Genomic DNA, 14,436 nt, shown 5'->3' on the forward strand with positions numbered 1-14,436 from the left:
ATCTGAAGGATTTTAATAAAGTTCAAAGTGACGTCATTGTTTGTGCTGCTGGCAGAATACTAGTCTTGAAAATGAGTTACTGAGCCAGCTATAATCTCAGTAATTTCCGTCGAATATCACATAACCACTCGGCTGCGGTGTACGGATGCGAACTGAACGATTATGTAAAGTCCTGACACATTTGAATGAATTGATAACTACTAACAAGTCCTACCGGAGAGTTGATCATGTTGAAAATGAAGCTTCCCATTCGAACGGCGGAAGGAGACCATACCGTCGAAGACGAGCAGGAAAATACCGATTGCAGCAGTCACACAATTGATTCGGTTCCATGTTGTTGTGTGAGGTTCAAACATTCAACGAGGGAGTCATATCGCCAGTGGCAAATTGACAAGAAGGCTGTGTTTGAGTGGTTCGGCTTGCACCTCAGCACAGCGAAGCGGATATAATTTATGTACGGACTACTTCATATGTGTCAACCACTTGAGATTTGCTTTTTGGGATCATGTCTTGAGGATCTTGCACGGAAAGATGTCCACGTCTTCCGGGACTTTGAGATAACAGCAAACTGTTAAACTGACTTGGCCTTCCTTAAACAACTTCATCGGGACAGGGGGGCAGCATTTCGACTTTGAACAAATTGCGTGCTCAAACGAAATTTCCTCCTACTCTGTCCCAGAAGGTAATACATGCATATTATTATTACTATTGTATAGAAAACACTCTGAAGTTTCTAAAACTTTTTGAATTATTTCTGTAAGTATAACAGAACTCATTTGGCAGATAAAAACCTGAGAAGAGGTCAAAACAGGAAATGAGAACTCGATTTTCAAAACAGTGTCAAATGAGACCCCTTCTAGTTATGACTGAACAAAGATTTCCTAGGGCTTCCACTAGATGTCACCGTCTTTAGATTTTAGTCTTATGATTCTACTATAAAGGAGGGGCTCATAGGAGCTGTTTTAGTGAGTGGTCGTCAGAATCTTCCAGTCTCTTTTGGAGCGCTCACTAGAGAGAGTGCTCTCGTTCCAATGCTCTTTCTTCAGACAATGAAATTCTCCGGTTGGATCCTTATTGATGATTAATGTAGAACACATACTAAATATGGATTGCAAACATAATTTGACCTGTTTCTACGACCTGTAACGGAACTTTTTGAGTTTTTGTCTGGAGGGATTGTTCGTGCGTCATGAAAATGGATTCCTGGGCTGAACATGCTAACAAGTGGCTAAATGATGGGCTTTATGGAACTTTTCAGTCATTTATTGTCGATCTGGGAATCCTGGGAGTGCCTTCTGATGAAGTTATTCGAAGGTAAGTGCATATTTATAGTGTTTTTGTAGCTTTTGTTGACGCCAAAATGGTGACTATTTCTTTGGCTGGTTTGGGCTCTGGGCCCCGTTCTCAGATTAATCTTTTTGCATAAAGTTTATTTTGAAATCTGACACAGCGGTTGCATAGAGGATAAGTTTATCTTTAATTATGTGAATAACACTTGCATCTTTTATCAATGTTTATTATGAGTATTTCTGCAAAATCACCAGATGTTTTGGAATCAAAACATTAACGCGCCAATGTAAACTGAGATTTTTATATATATATATATATATATATATGCACATTATCGAACAAAACATAAATGTATTGTGTAACATGATGTTATATGACTCATCTGATGAAGACTTTCAAAGGTTAGTGATTAATTCTATCTCTATTTGTGGGTTTTGTATAAGCTACCTGTGCTGTGAAAGAAATGTCTGTGCTTTTTTGGATTTGGTGGTGAGCTAATATAAATATACGTGGTGTTTTCGCTGTAAAACATTTTAAAAATCGGACATGTTGGCTGGATTCACATGATGTTTATCTTTCATTTGCTGTATTGGACTTGTTAATGTGTGAAAGTTAAATATCTCTAAAAAAATATTTTTGAATTTCGCGCGCTGCCTTTGCCCCAGTCCTAGACAGGTTTTTAAGGACGTTGGCGACCCTGTTGTGCGTTCCAAACTACTTGTCTACCTGTCACTTTTGCGATCTGGAAACAGAATGTGCGGACACACTGTATCGTGCTTTGAGCCATATAGATCCAGCGCTGTACTTAAATACTTATCATGGCATTCCTTTATCTCCACGTGGTGGGAACACTCAGAATGTACCTGATCAACATTGCCCTCGCGAGGGTGGAATGGAGTCTGGGAGAATGGTGCATCCCAGCGGGACTCCACGGGAGGCAGAGTCGGGTTCCCTGGAGCACTTGGCGCTGCTTTTCACCATGACCTCACTACACCCTGCATTCCCTTTTTACCAGAGGGATACTGTCAGACACCAGTTGGATAATGTGGAACTGGTCATAGAGGAGAGAATGGATTGCCACAAACGCATGAGTTTCCAGGTAAACACACTTGACAGTGGCATGTTTATAGTGACCGCCATTGTAAACCAACTCGTAGTATTTGGGACCGAGGGAGGAGGGGCTGTCTTGTAATTAGAGTTTATAGTCTCCGGGTTACGGCGTATTCCGGTGATTTGACTGAAGTGCAGCTCAAGAGTGGAATTTAAGGTGGCTTCCTCATTTTACCACCTCTCCTTAGATTAGCTTCTTACCTACCTCACCCCTTATGGTCACAGGGCAGGTGAAAGTAGCTAACTCCTCTGATTGGCTTCCACCACATTTACTATCCAATGTCATTAGATCATTACAGTTGAGGAAACGACAAGAAAGCCAGTGAAGGCACTGGTACTGTGACTATTGAGAAACGTCCTATGGGGGCCTCAATAAGACTTGATCGACAGTTACTTTGACAAGAATGAACTATATGTATTATTAAACAAGGACCACCCATTTTTTTAAAAATTTTACTGGCCACCTTAGCCATAGGAATGAACAGATTACTTTTTAATCAAAGTCTATATAGAATGAAATATTCTCCATTTCAGCCATCTTAGTTTAGATGGCACAATGTAGCAATTTATTTCTGGTAAAGTGGGGCCAAATAATTGATGTAGGAATATGCTGTAATAACATGTACTGTGAATAGGCTTGTGCGGTCAGTAGAGGTTCAACCCTTTCATGCCAAGTAGTAGTGCAAAACACTGTTTCATTTCCAAGAACAGTCTAGAATGCCACGGCCATATGACGACAGACTGAATTCATTGCGCTGTCACAAAAGGACAGACACCATAGACTTTGAATGTTTATTGTTTACTCCATGTGTAACTCTGTGTTGTCTGTTCACACTGCTATGCTTTATCTTGGCCAGGTCGCAGTTGCAAATGAGAACTTGTTCTCAACTAGCCTACCTGGTTAAATAAAGGTGAAATAAAAAAAATAAAAAAATAAAGTTCACTTTCTCAATTTGCCTTAGGGCAATTCCATGTTAATGGAATTATGCTGAGACTCCGATTTTTCAATTTAAAATGTATGCCAAACAAAAAACATTGATTTCAAAGTTTCACAAACCATACAACTCTATGCGCAATGACTAATTTGAACAATTTAGACAGTAAAACAAACAAAAACATTGCAAAGTTTGTTAACAGAATTGCAGTAAAATATCCCTCTGTTATTCTGTTACCAAACTTTGTATCACAGTTCTTTCTGTAAATGTGTTTTTGTAAAATGTTCAGTGGAAATTGTTAAAAGTAGTCCTTGTGCATAGAGTTGTATGGTTGGTTCAACTTTGAAATTAATGGTGTTGGTTTGGTATACATTTTAAAGTGAAACATCTGACTCTGTAATTCCATTACCATGGAATTGCCCCTTGTGCACCAGGAGAATAGAGAGAGAGTTTATCTATCTGGCTTTAGCAGACATTCTGGCCATGGCTACTGTGTCTTCTGTCATCTTGTCCACAGCAGCTAGCTACTGTAGCCTATATGAATGGGAACACCCAGCATTCTTGTTTATGATTGCATTGTGATCTAACTTTGCATTGTGTTGGAGAAACCTCTCTCTCTCTGTCATCCAGTGAAAAAGCCAAGAGTTTTAATGACACACCCTCTTGCTCATGTCTGGCTGGCTGACTGCTCTCTTACAGGGGCATTCTGTAATTCCGTGTTTGAATGTTCTTCAGCATAATGACTTGTTAGCCTACACTTTCCTGTGGATTGGCAGTATTTCTAATCCAAATGGAGATGATTTATGAATAGAAATGAAACTGAAAAGGGAGAGTTATTCTCAAAGCATGCGGAGAGGAGGAAATTAGTATTGGTTCCAGTTGTTCAGTGCTGTAAGGGGGCAGTTGTTTGGTGGGACTATGATTGCAAGGTATTTCACTGTACTTGTGCATGCGACATTGAAACTTGATTGGGGGAGAAAGCACAAATGCATACTAAACCATCAATCTCTTCACTCCTGGTTGCAGCAGAAGCAGCAGGAGCCAGTCGGCCTGCTGTATTCCCAATCAGCTCCCCAACAGGACATCATCCCAGAGAGAAGGTAGTCTCAATCCTGTTTGTCATTGTGTCCTCTGAGGTCTCTCATTCCCATGTTGAGAGGAGTGTTCAAAGCAAGATGTATTTTAGCCTAGTGCATTTGAGGTGAAACGAGACCCAAACTATCAGATATGATACAATAGACAGGATATATTTGAAATGATCTGTATTTTGAACAGTAATCAAAATTACATTTAGATGAACACAGTAGCATACTGCAGTTTTGAGGAAAATTGCTAACTTCCTGCAATTATACACATTTTGTCATGGGGCAAAGAGAAAAATTTGCAAAATGTTTGTTTCAAAGCAAATTTCCTGCAAAAAATGTTTTTTTTGTTCATGAAATATTTTATGCCCCATTGGCAATCTGAAGCTCAGGACCCAAAAATGTCAGTTTTATAGCTAATCTCATGCTATTTTACACATTTTGCCATGAGGCTGAGAGAATATTTTGCAGGTAATTTTAAAGATAATTTCTTGTAATTCACTTTTTTTTTTAGCCATTGGGGAGGGGGAGTGCAGGGGTATGGATGAACAGCAATTAATTGCTCAAAAAAATAACCCTGGTCTTCTCTCTTCTTGCAGAAGTTCACATTGACAAGATTGTGCTAAAGACGATATCTTGGAACCGAGTAAACAGTGAATACAGTATTGAGGTATGTACTGTAGGTTTATGTTTGGACTCTGTGCCTTGGTATGTTATTTTCCTGTGTATTTTATTCTTATACATTTTGAGGCATACCCGCTGAAGGATCGAGGTATATTTAATTTTTTATTAGGCGCATATATGGTGGGCCACCAGATTACTTCGTGCTTCCTCCCATTCAAATGATGGCACTTACAAAACGTTTGTCCTGAGCTTCAGATTGTTCATGCAATATTGTATATATTTTTATCTTTTTTTCTCTGTAAATCATGCAACGTTCTCTTACAACATCTGGACAGGCAGAGATCTAAGACTTTGCCTGTACCTTAATCAATTGGCCCAGCGTCGTCCGGATTAGGGTTTGGCCGGGATAGGCCGTCATTGTAAATAAGAAATTGTTCTTAACTGACTTGCTTAGTTAAATAAAGGTCAAATAAAAATCAACAGTCAGGACTGTATGGCCAGGCATCATTATGACGGGCAGGACTGTGCTGAGGATGAGAGCAAGACAGAGAGCCAGGTTAAATAGGACAGCAGGAAGGATTTGCGCTGGCTTCAGCCATGACTGCATGAGAGAGAAATGAAACTTCTGCACGTTGCCTGCAGGTGCGAGTGTGTGTTTCACAGTCCAATCCCAGGTTTGAACATGATCTGAGCGTGTGATCTGAGGCTGTTTGGTCTCTTGGGCATCAACTTGGGAAAGCCTCAAGGGAGAGCAGAGAGTGCATTTATAAACAAAGAGCTGCATATATTGGCCAAAAAATAACACATCTGATATATTTATTTTTTCTGTATGTAGAGAAAAGTGAGGCGGGGCATCCGACAAATTCAACTTTGTCCGGCCTTACTGTTCTGGCTTGTTAAATTTTTATTTGACAAAGAGCAACAGATGTTTCATATCCCACTTCAAGTTGTGAGTGCTTTTGCATTCACCTTTGTCAGATCAGGGATCATGATGAAGATGGAATAGGGTGCTGTTTGGGACTCCACTCAGCTATTTCAACTGTTTCCCCTAGAATTTAGCTAGGGGGGTCCAGGAGCACCAAAACATTTTCGAGGCCCTTGTGTTGGCTGCAGAGACATTTAGCTTTTTTTTTTAAGCAAATTTCTTGCAATTATACACATTTTGCCATGGGGCAAAAACTAAAAAAGTTTTGAGGATGCACTATGCAGAAATCGCTCAGCCATTTCCTGGTTGCTAAAATTCTAATAGTTTGCCTGATTTCCGTTTATGTGATCAAACAAGCAAGTATAGTGTAGGGAATCATTGTACCATCTAAACCGCTGGGAAATATATTTTCCATAACCAAAAATATTGTTACTCTGTGATGGACAGGGTAGAGTAGAGACTGCCAGTCTGTGAAAGAGCTGTTTTTAAATTTACACAATACCTGTGAGCAAAGGTGTCAGCTAGAGATTACGTGCAGGAGCTTGCAGGGATTTGTAGTTTTGCATGGTCTACTTTGATGCTAATTAGTATTTCCAAATCTGAGAGTAAATAGAGCCGAATATATTGATTAAAAGTGACCTTGTCTGAGAGAGATTTACACGCTTATGAAAACGTCACGCCAGGGTAAGCCTACATGAAACACAGACTTTACTTTAAGTGGTTCTAAAATCCACTATGGGAAAAATGTATGATTGGAGCCATTTCCATATTTGACCGCTAGGTTTTATGGGTATTATGACTCATACTGTGGTACTCTATTGCATCATGCTGTCAAAAGCAATGTTTCGGATGTGTGTTTAGTAAAGCATACTTATGATGTGATGTTGTCTCCTTCCTCCCCTCTTCTAGGTCCAGTGGTCTGACTCAACATGGACCACAGTGACCAAGACTCACCGTGAGCTGGGCGACTTCCTGTCCAAGGTACAAGAGGAAAAACACATCCCCATCAATAGATTATAGGCCAAGAATATACTGGATTTAATGTCAGGTGAAATGAAGTCACACACTCCTTCATTTGTACAGAGAAGTCTCTAAATGTTGTCTTATAAAGGTCAACCCAGATGCTGGTTTTACTTTCCAAATGTTTTCATGTGTTTTCTAGTCACTGAATGCTCTGTGTGCATGCTAATAAAGACTAATGCTAATACTGTGACTTTCTGTATTCAAATGTATTTCTTCATCTAGCTTTATGTATACCCCTAAATGTTGTATATAAACATCATGAATATACAGTGGCAAAAAAAAGTTTGTGAACCCTTTGGAAATACCTGAATTTCTGCATAAATTGGTCATAAAATGTTATCTGATCTTCATCTAGGTCACAACAATAGACAAACAGTCTGTTTAAACTAATAACACACAAATAATCATATGTTTTCATGTCTTTATTGAACACACCGTGTAAACACTCACAGTGCAGGGTGGAAAAAGTATGTGAACCCTTGGATTTAATAACTGGTTGACCCGCCTTTTGGTAGCAATAACCTCAACCAAACGTTTTCTGTAGTTACAGATCAGACCTGCACAACGGTCAGGAGGAATTTTGGACCATCCCTCTTTACAAAACTGTTTCAGTTCCACAATATTCTTGGTATGTCTGGTGTGAACCGCTCTCTTGAGGGCATGCCACAGCATCTCAATCGGGTTGAAGTCAGGACTCCAGAAGGTGTATTTTCTGTTGAAGCCATTCTGCCATTCTGTTGTTGATTAACTTCTGTGTTTTCGGTCGTTGTCCTGTTGCAACACCCAACTTCTGTTGCGCTTCAATTGGCGGACAGATGGCCTAACATTCTCCTGCAAAATGTCTTGATAAACTTGGTAATTCATTTTTCCGTCGACTATAGCAAGCTGTCCAGGCCCTGAGGCAGCAAAGCATCCCCAAACCATGATGCTCCCTTCACCATACTTTACAGTTGGGATGAGGTTTTGATGTTGGTGTGCTGTGCCTTTTTTCTCCACACATAGTGTTGTGTGTTCCTTCCAAACAACACAACTTTAGTTTCATCTGTCCACAGAATATTTTGCCAGTAGCGCTGTGGAACATCCAGGTGCACTTTTGCGAACTTCAGACGTACAGCAATGTTTCTTTTGGACAGTAGTGGCTTCTTCCATGGTGTCTAATGAACACCATTCTTGTTTAGTGTTTTACGCATTGTAGACTTGTCAACAGAGCTGTTAGCATCCTCCAGAGATTTCTGTAAGTCTTTAGCTGATACTCTAGGATTCTTCTTAACCTCATTGAGCATTCTGCGCTGTGCTCTTGCAGCCATCTTCGCAGGACGGCCACTCCTAGGGAGAGTAGCAACAGTGCTGAACTTTCTCCATTTTATAGACAATTTGCCTTACCGTGGACTGATGAACATCAAGGCTTTTAGAGATACTTTTGTAACCCTTTCCAGCTTTATGCAAGTCAACAATTCTTAATCTTAATTCTTCTGAGATCTCTTTTGTTTGAGGCATGGTTCACATCAGGCAATGCTTCTTGTGAATAGCAAACTCAAATGTTGAGTTTTTTTATAAGGCAGCTCTAACCAACTTCTCCAATATTGTCTCATTGATTGGACTCCAGGTTAACTGACTCCTGACTCCAATTATCTTTTGGAGAAGTCATTAGCCTAGGGGTTCACATACTTTTTCCAACCTACACTGAATGTTTAATAAAAAAAATAAAAAAATGTATTTAACTAGGCAAGTCAGTTAAGAACAAATTCTTATTTACAATGACGGCCTAGGAGCAGTGGGTTAAGTGCCTTGTTCAGCGGCTGAACGACAGATTTCTACCTTGTCAGCTCGGGGATTCGATCTAGCAATTATTTTTTTTACCCCTGCACCACCTCTTTGGAGGACAAATATCCTTGTTTTTTTACAGCTTTTTTGCTACATATACATACATGGTACTTTTATATATAACAACAATACATTACCAAACAAACTCTTTAATCCCAACCCTCAGACACTCTCAGCCCATTCCAACTATCAGCATAGACCGCCCTTGTTTGGTTTCCATGTGCCATATATTTTTCAATTGTTCTGTGATGTTTTACAACATTTTTGAATCTTTCTAATCGTTTATTATCCACAGATTGTGAGCTAAAGATGAAAACCTTTCCTGCTAGTATTATTATATTATTTATTGACTGGCTATGGCTTTCCAGATCGCCCAAAACTGTTATTTGTAAGGTTAATTTTAAGTGTATGTTGTGATTTATTTATTTATTTAACCATTCCTGAACCTGTGACCAGAAACAAGCTACATTGGGGCAATACCAGAATAAATTATCTATTGATTTTGTCTCTTTGCAACAAAATCTACAGAACTGAGATTGCTGTATGCCGCATATATATATATATATATATATAGCATTCTGTTGGTGGCAGGAATTTAATATAATAATTTTAATTGAAAAACTCTTAAGTGTTGAATCAAATGTCGTTTTTTTGTATCAGTTCATAAACTATGTGCCATGGAATTGGTACATCAAACATCTCCTCCCATTTATTTTGCAACCTGTATGGCGCAGCTGTCAACATTTTTGTCCTCAGATGAAACTGGTATATTTTTCTATTTATGCCAATTTCTTTCAGCCAATTTGTATCTTTAATATATGGCAGGCAAACACGTTCCTTACCTTCCCCCTTTTCCACTTGCCTCCTCCATTTTTGTGGTAGTGCTGCAATCAGTTGGTTGTAAATTTGGATTGAGCAGATATTCCCATATATATTCGATAACTGCATATGTGACAACTCCTCCATTTCTATTCATAATGTCATTAATAAATATAATACCATTAAATAATCTTTTTTTATTAATCAATATATATGAGTTTAACCATAACATTTGTTGTAATATTTGTTCTATCTTTTCTGGAGGATAAAACTGAAATTGTAACCAGCTTTGTATGGCTTGTTTAAGAAAGGGTGATACCTTAAACAAAATTTCATTTTCAATTAGTTGGAAATGAGAAGTTGTAATCTGTATGAAAGCAAAAAAGCCATTTTGAACAAAGGATGAGCTTTTCTTAATAATCTACTGGAGAACCATTTTGGGTTTAAGTATAACTTATGTATGAGTGAAGCTTTAACAGAGAGGTTTATAAAGCTTTAGTATTTAATCATTTTAGCCCCCCAAACTCATATTCATTATACAAATAGGCATGTTTAATTTTGTCTGGCTTAGCATTCCAAAAATAATGAAATATGTTTTGCTCATATGATTTGAAAAACAAATCCTCTGGAGTAGGCAGTGCCATTAGTAAGTAAACTGTGATAGGACCAAAGAGTTTATCAATGTAATTTTTCCATAAATAGGCAAGTATTCACCTCTCCATGGTTGCAAAATCTTATCTATTTTTGCTAACTTTCTATTGAAATTAATTGTGGTAAGTTCATTTATATTTTTTGAGATGTGAATACCAAGTATGATACTTGAAGCTCAAGCACTTTCCTGTTACCTTTTTTACATGTTGCTTTACTCTCAAGCCTCAATATTGTGTAGAAAGTAGAGTAGTCTACCCTCTAGTTATTGTCACCAACGCTGCCATAAGCTCCAGTGTTGTCAGTTATGGTGAAGAAACTCAGGCTTCACATATGTCAGAACCATAGAACCCAGGCAATGATATCTAGGTCAATGGTGATGATGTCATTACCAGAGGGATTCGCTGGCCATCCTTTACAGATATGGGTGGGATCACTTTTTCCACCCTTCCACTCCCATTCAAGCCCCACCAGCACTTTGACTTCCCACTCGAAGTGTACCATAACCGTACCTTGCTGTTTGATGTACTAGTATACAACAGGTGATCTGACACATTAAATTTCAATTTCCATGTCACCTTCTCTCTCCCTCTTTCTCTTTCCCTCTGTATAATTTATACCTCTAACTCCCCCCCCCCCCCCCCCATCTCGCTCCACTGTGACAGGGAGATGCCTCTGTCAGCCCCAGCAGCCTTCAGGCAGAGACTAGAGGTCTGCAGGTTCCTCCTCCCACACTGCAGCCACTGTAAGTGTCTGTGCCCCTGTCTCAGCCTTCAGAGTGGTGAGATATCATATTCTCCACTGACCTTTACAGGAATGCATGTCTACATGAACCATCCACATGATTGGTTAGGGATACCTTGGAACTCGGAGCACAATTACCCCTCTCTCTTCTCAAATAATTTGTATGTGGATTGATGTGGTCAGTTCCTCATGACTAATCGTACCAATTAACAACTTCTCAGTCATCCTAATATTTTTCACTATTTTTCATTATTATTGAGAAAGTTTCCTCACACATCCATTGCTGGCTGGTTTCACACAGCTGCATCAAATTGACCACAGAAATTCATAAACCAAGAGTGTATTTTTTTGGTTAGAGCCGTGGAAAAGCTGTGATGTTGTGTAGGCAGGAGGTCTCGTCGCACATTCCCTAATATCTCACCATCCGGTCTCTCCTACCCAGATAATACAGTACCTCCTGGAAAGACCTGTAAGGCACCTGAGCACCTTAAAGAAGACTGCACTGAGCCATCCAGTCAGGACCATGGTGTGTATGGTATTAGTTATATTGTATTTAGGCAGTAATTATTTATTTAGCATGTCTGTCATTCTTTGTGGGGTTGAAATGACACAGTGTGTGTGAAAATGGCTATTTCATAGAGACAGATATTCGTTGCCTGTAGTTGAAGTTCACTAGTACTTCTCTCTCGTCATTCTCCTCTTCCTCACCCAGACATAGGTTCTCACCACCTAGGGCATCAGACGGCGTGCAGCAGCAAGAGCCTAGGCCAGAGGTAAGAGCTCTACCTGTTCAGTCCAAGACATGTGACCTTGTGGCTGATGCACTGATGGGTTATACTAAGAGGATCCCTGCTTTCACTTTACAGCACACTGATGACAAAGAGCAGCCAGAGGGAGAGCCAGAGGCATGCTGTTCACTCAGAGCACAATGGAGTGATGGAGAGGAGGAGGAAACCAGGCATCATGACCTGTAGGCCAGACCCACATCAGGTCAGTCACACTGGCCTCTCCTTTCTCTCTCTGGCCTGGCCATTAGAGATGCTGATAGGTTGGCGGTGGAGGACTGTCTATGTGCTGTATACTGCTGACTGGCATTTGTTATTTTTTGTTTCGATAATACTCATTTGAATCTGTTTAGGGTGTTAAATGACCTCCTCTCTCTTCAGAACGCAGATGAGAAATGGGCTTTCATTCCAGAAAAAAAGAGTAGAAGAAGACCTGGTGGAAGGAGAAGTGATGGGGCTAAAGGCTACATCCCCAGCAGCATCATCAGACCACAGTCAACACACATGACCAGACAGGGTGCCAGTAAGAGGAAGTAACCAATGGGTGTGGCAATAGCCTACCCTATTTGTTTTCCAGCTTAACAATTAACATTATAATAACATGTATGTTGTGCGTTCCTTTACCACTGTAGAGCCGGTCCAGAACAAGTATGGAGACACGTGGTCCGATAGCTCCAGTATTCCCTCCAGTCCCCAGCACGAGGCACATGAGAGCCTGGATAATGAGGACCTGGAGGACGAGAGAGGTGAGTGGCCCCTCTAAACGCTGTCTGTCCCCCTCTCTTTTCTGTCGGGAACTCATGGGGTTTAATCCTAGTCCTGAACTAAATAGCTCTTTCAATGGAGATTCTCCATTTTAGTCAAGGACAAGGCTTTAACTGGTTCTGGGAAACCGGCCCATGACGTCTGAGTCTTTAGTGCTGTTGATACTCAAGATGTCTTTTTAATGATAGCTTCTCTCTCCCCCAGACACTGCTGAGAGTTACTCAGACCACTCCGTCCAGGAGAAGAGGGCGAGTGATCACAGCAGAGGGGAAGTTGTAGCTACTGTACACGCTATAGTCCCTGTCCCCCACAGGGAAGAGCCATCCTACACTGGCAGTCCCCTGAGTGTACACCCTCTATCAATGACGGTCCAGAATGGGCAAACCATGACAGACAGGACGGTCATGGTCACTCCACAGCCGGGGGACGGTTCACCAGCAGATGGGGCACTGACTGGGACCACCCCCATGGTTCCTCAGGAGTCCATCCCAAGCCAAGCTCCCCTGGGAGACTCTGAGAGGCAGAGGCACGTGTCTGCCCCCCTGAGCTCATCTCAGCTAGCCAATGCAGGCTCCAGCATTCACCTAATGCCACAGTGTTATATGACCCCTACCAGCCCAGAGAGTAGAAGCACTAACCCCCATCACCAGCCCCCCATGAGTGTCATCAGTGTCATCCTCCTGACCTTCCACATGTCCCCCCTGAGGCCAGCATACACCAGCACTGACCCAGCCTCCACCGCCACCCTAGCCCTAGCAGCCTCTCTCCCTGACCCTAGCACCAGGACCCAAGCCCTGGCTACGCCCACCAGCCTACCCACCCCTACCTCCGTGACACCCTCCTCAGGGGCCACTGTCACCCCAGCTGCAATCAGCCAGGTTCAGGCCACTCTGCCCCCAGCCGTCCCCACTCACACCCCCGGCCCCGTGGCCAGCCCAGCCCTGACCCTCATCCACAGCACGGCCCAGGGAGATGGTACCTCCTGCAGCAGCTCTGGGGTGGCAGCAGGGCAGGCCCAGACCCAGCAAAAGCCACAGCCCCAGCAGCAGGCCCACCCTCCACAGCAACAGCAGATGAGCTGCAACTCCTGTGGCAGCTGTGGTAATAGCCACTCTGCCGCCCCCAACCCCAACTTCTCCTTCCCTCCCCAGCTGGGGCGCCAGGTCTTCAGCAATGCCCACCTCCCTCTCTTCCACCTCCCATCCATGTGCAGCACTGGATATCCCAGCCACCGCAGCCAGGTCCAACACCAGAGCAACGCCACCACCTTTCTACCCCCCTCCACCTCACACAGCCACCCCCACCTCCTCGCCACCTCCACGCCACCCCCACCACATGCTGGCCACCCAGGCTGGATACAACCTGCAGCAGATGGCAGCTGCTCCCTTTAACAGCTTCTACACGCCCATGTTCGCTTCGTTGGGACTAGGACTGGGCACGGGCACGATGAAGAGCAGTGCCAACGTCTCTTGCTATAACTGTGGGCTAAGCGGGCATTATGCCCAGGACTGCAAACAGCCCTCCATGGACGCCGGGCAGCAAGGTATATTTTGGCCAGGCTAGTGGCAGAGATAGGAGGTGAAGTCTCTCACAGAGATTCCTCATCCTTAGTTTCAGCATAAGAAGGCAAAGCTTTATTTGGTAACCTGTTGTTTTTTTTGTTCACTGTGTTTTGCACTGTCCAACATTTTTATGTCTGAAGCTGGATTGTCTGAATGAGCTCTATTAAATACCCAGGCCAAGTGTTAAAACATATTTTGATAGGACTGACTCTGAATCTGAAAGACTAGCATAGACTATGGACATCACATTTCTTTAGGTTACTTGTTAGGCACGCGACACTGACACACTCCTGTGTGTGT

The 14,436-nt window shown here is 42.0% G+C and overlaps 1 pseudogene; it reads left to right on the plus strand.

Annotated features, from left to right (window-relative positions):
• The first annotated feature begins 10,949 nt into the window (after positions 1 to 10,949).
• Positions 10,950 to 14,216, plus strand: LOC139551252 (zinc finger CCHC domain-containing protein 2-like; annotated as a pseudogene).
• The last annotated feature ends 220 nt before the right edge of the window (positions 14,217 to 14,436 follow it).

The sequence above is a fragment of the Salvelinus alpinus genome, chromosome 23 (genome assembly GCF_045679555.1).
Source record: "Salvelinus alpinus chromosome 23, SLU_Salpinus.1, whole genome shotgun sequence".
Classification (NCBI taxonomy): Eukaryota; Metazoa; Chordata; class Actinopteri; order Salmoniformes; family Salmonidae; genus Salvelinus; species Salvelinus alpinus.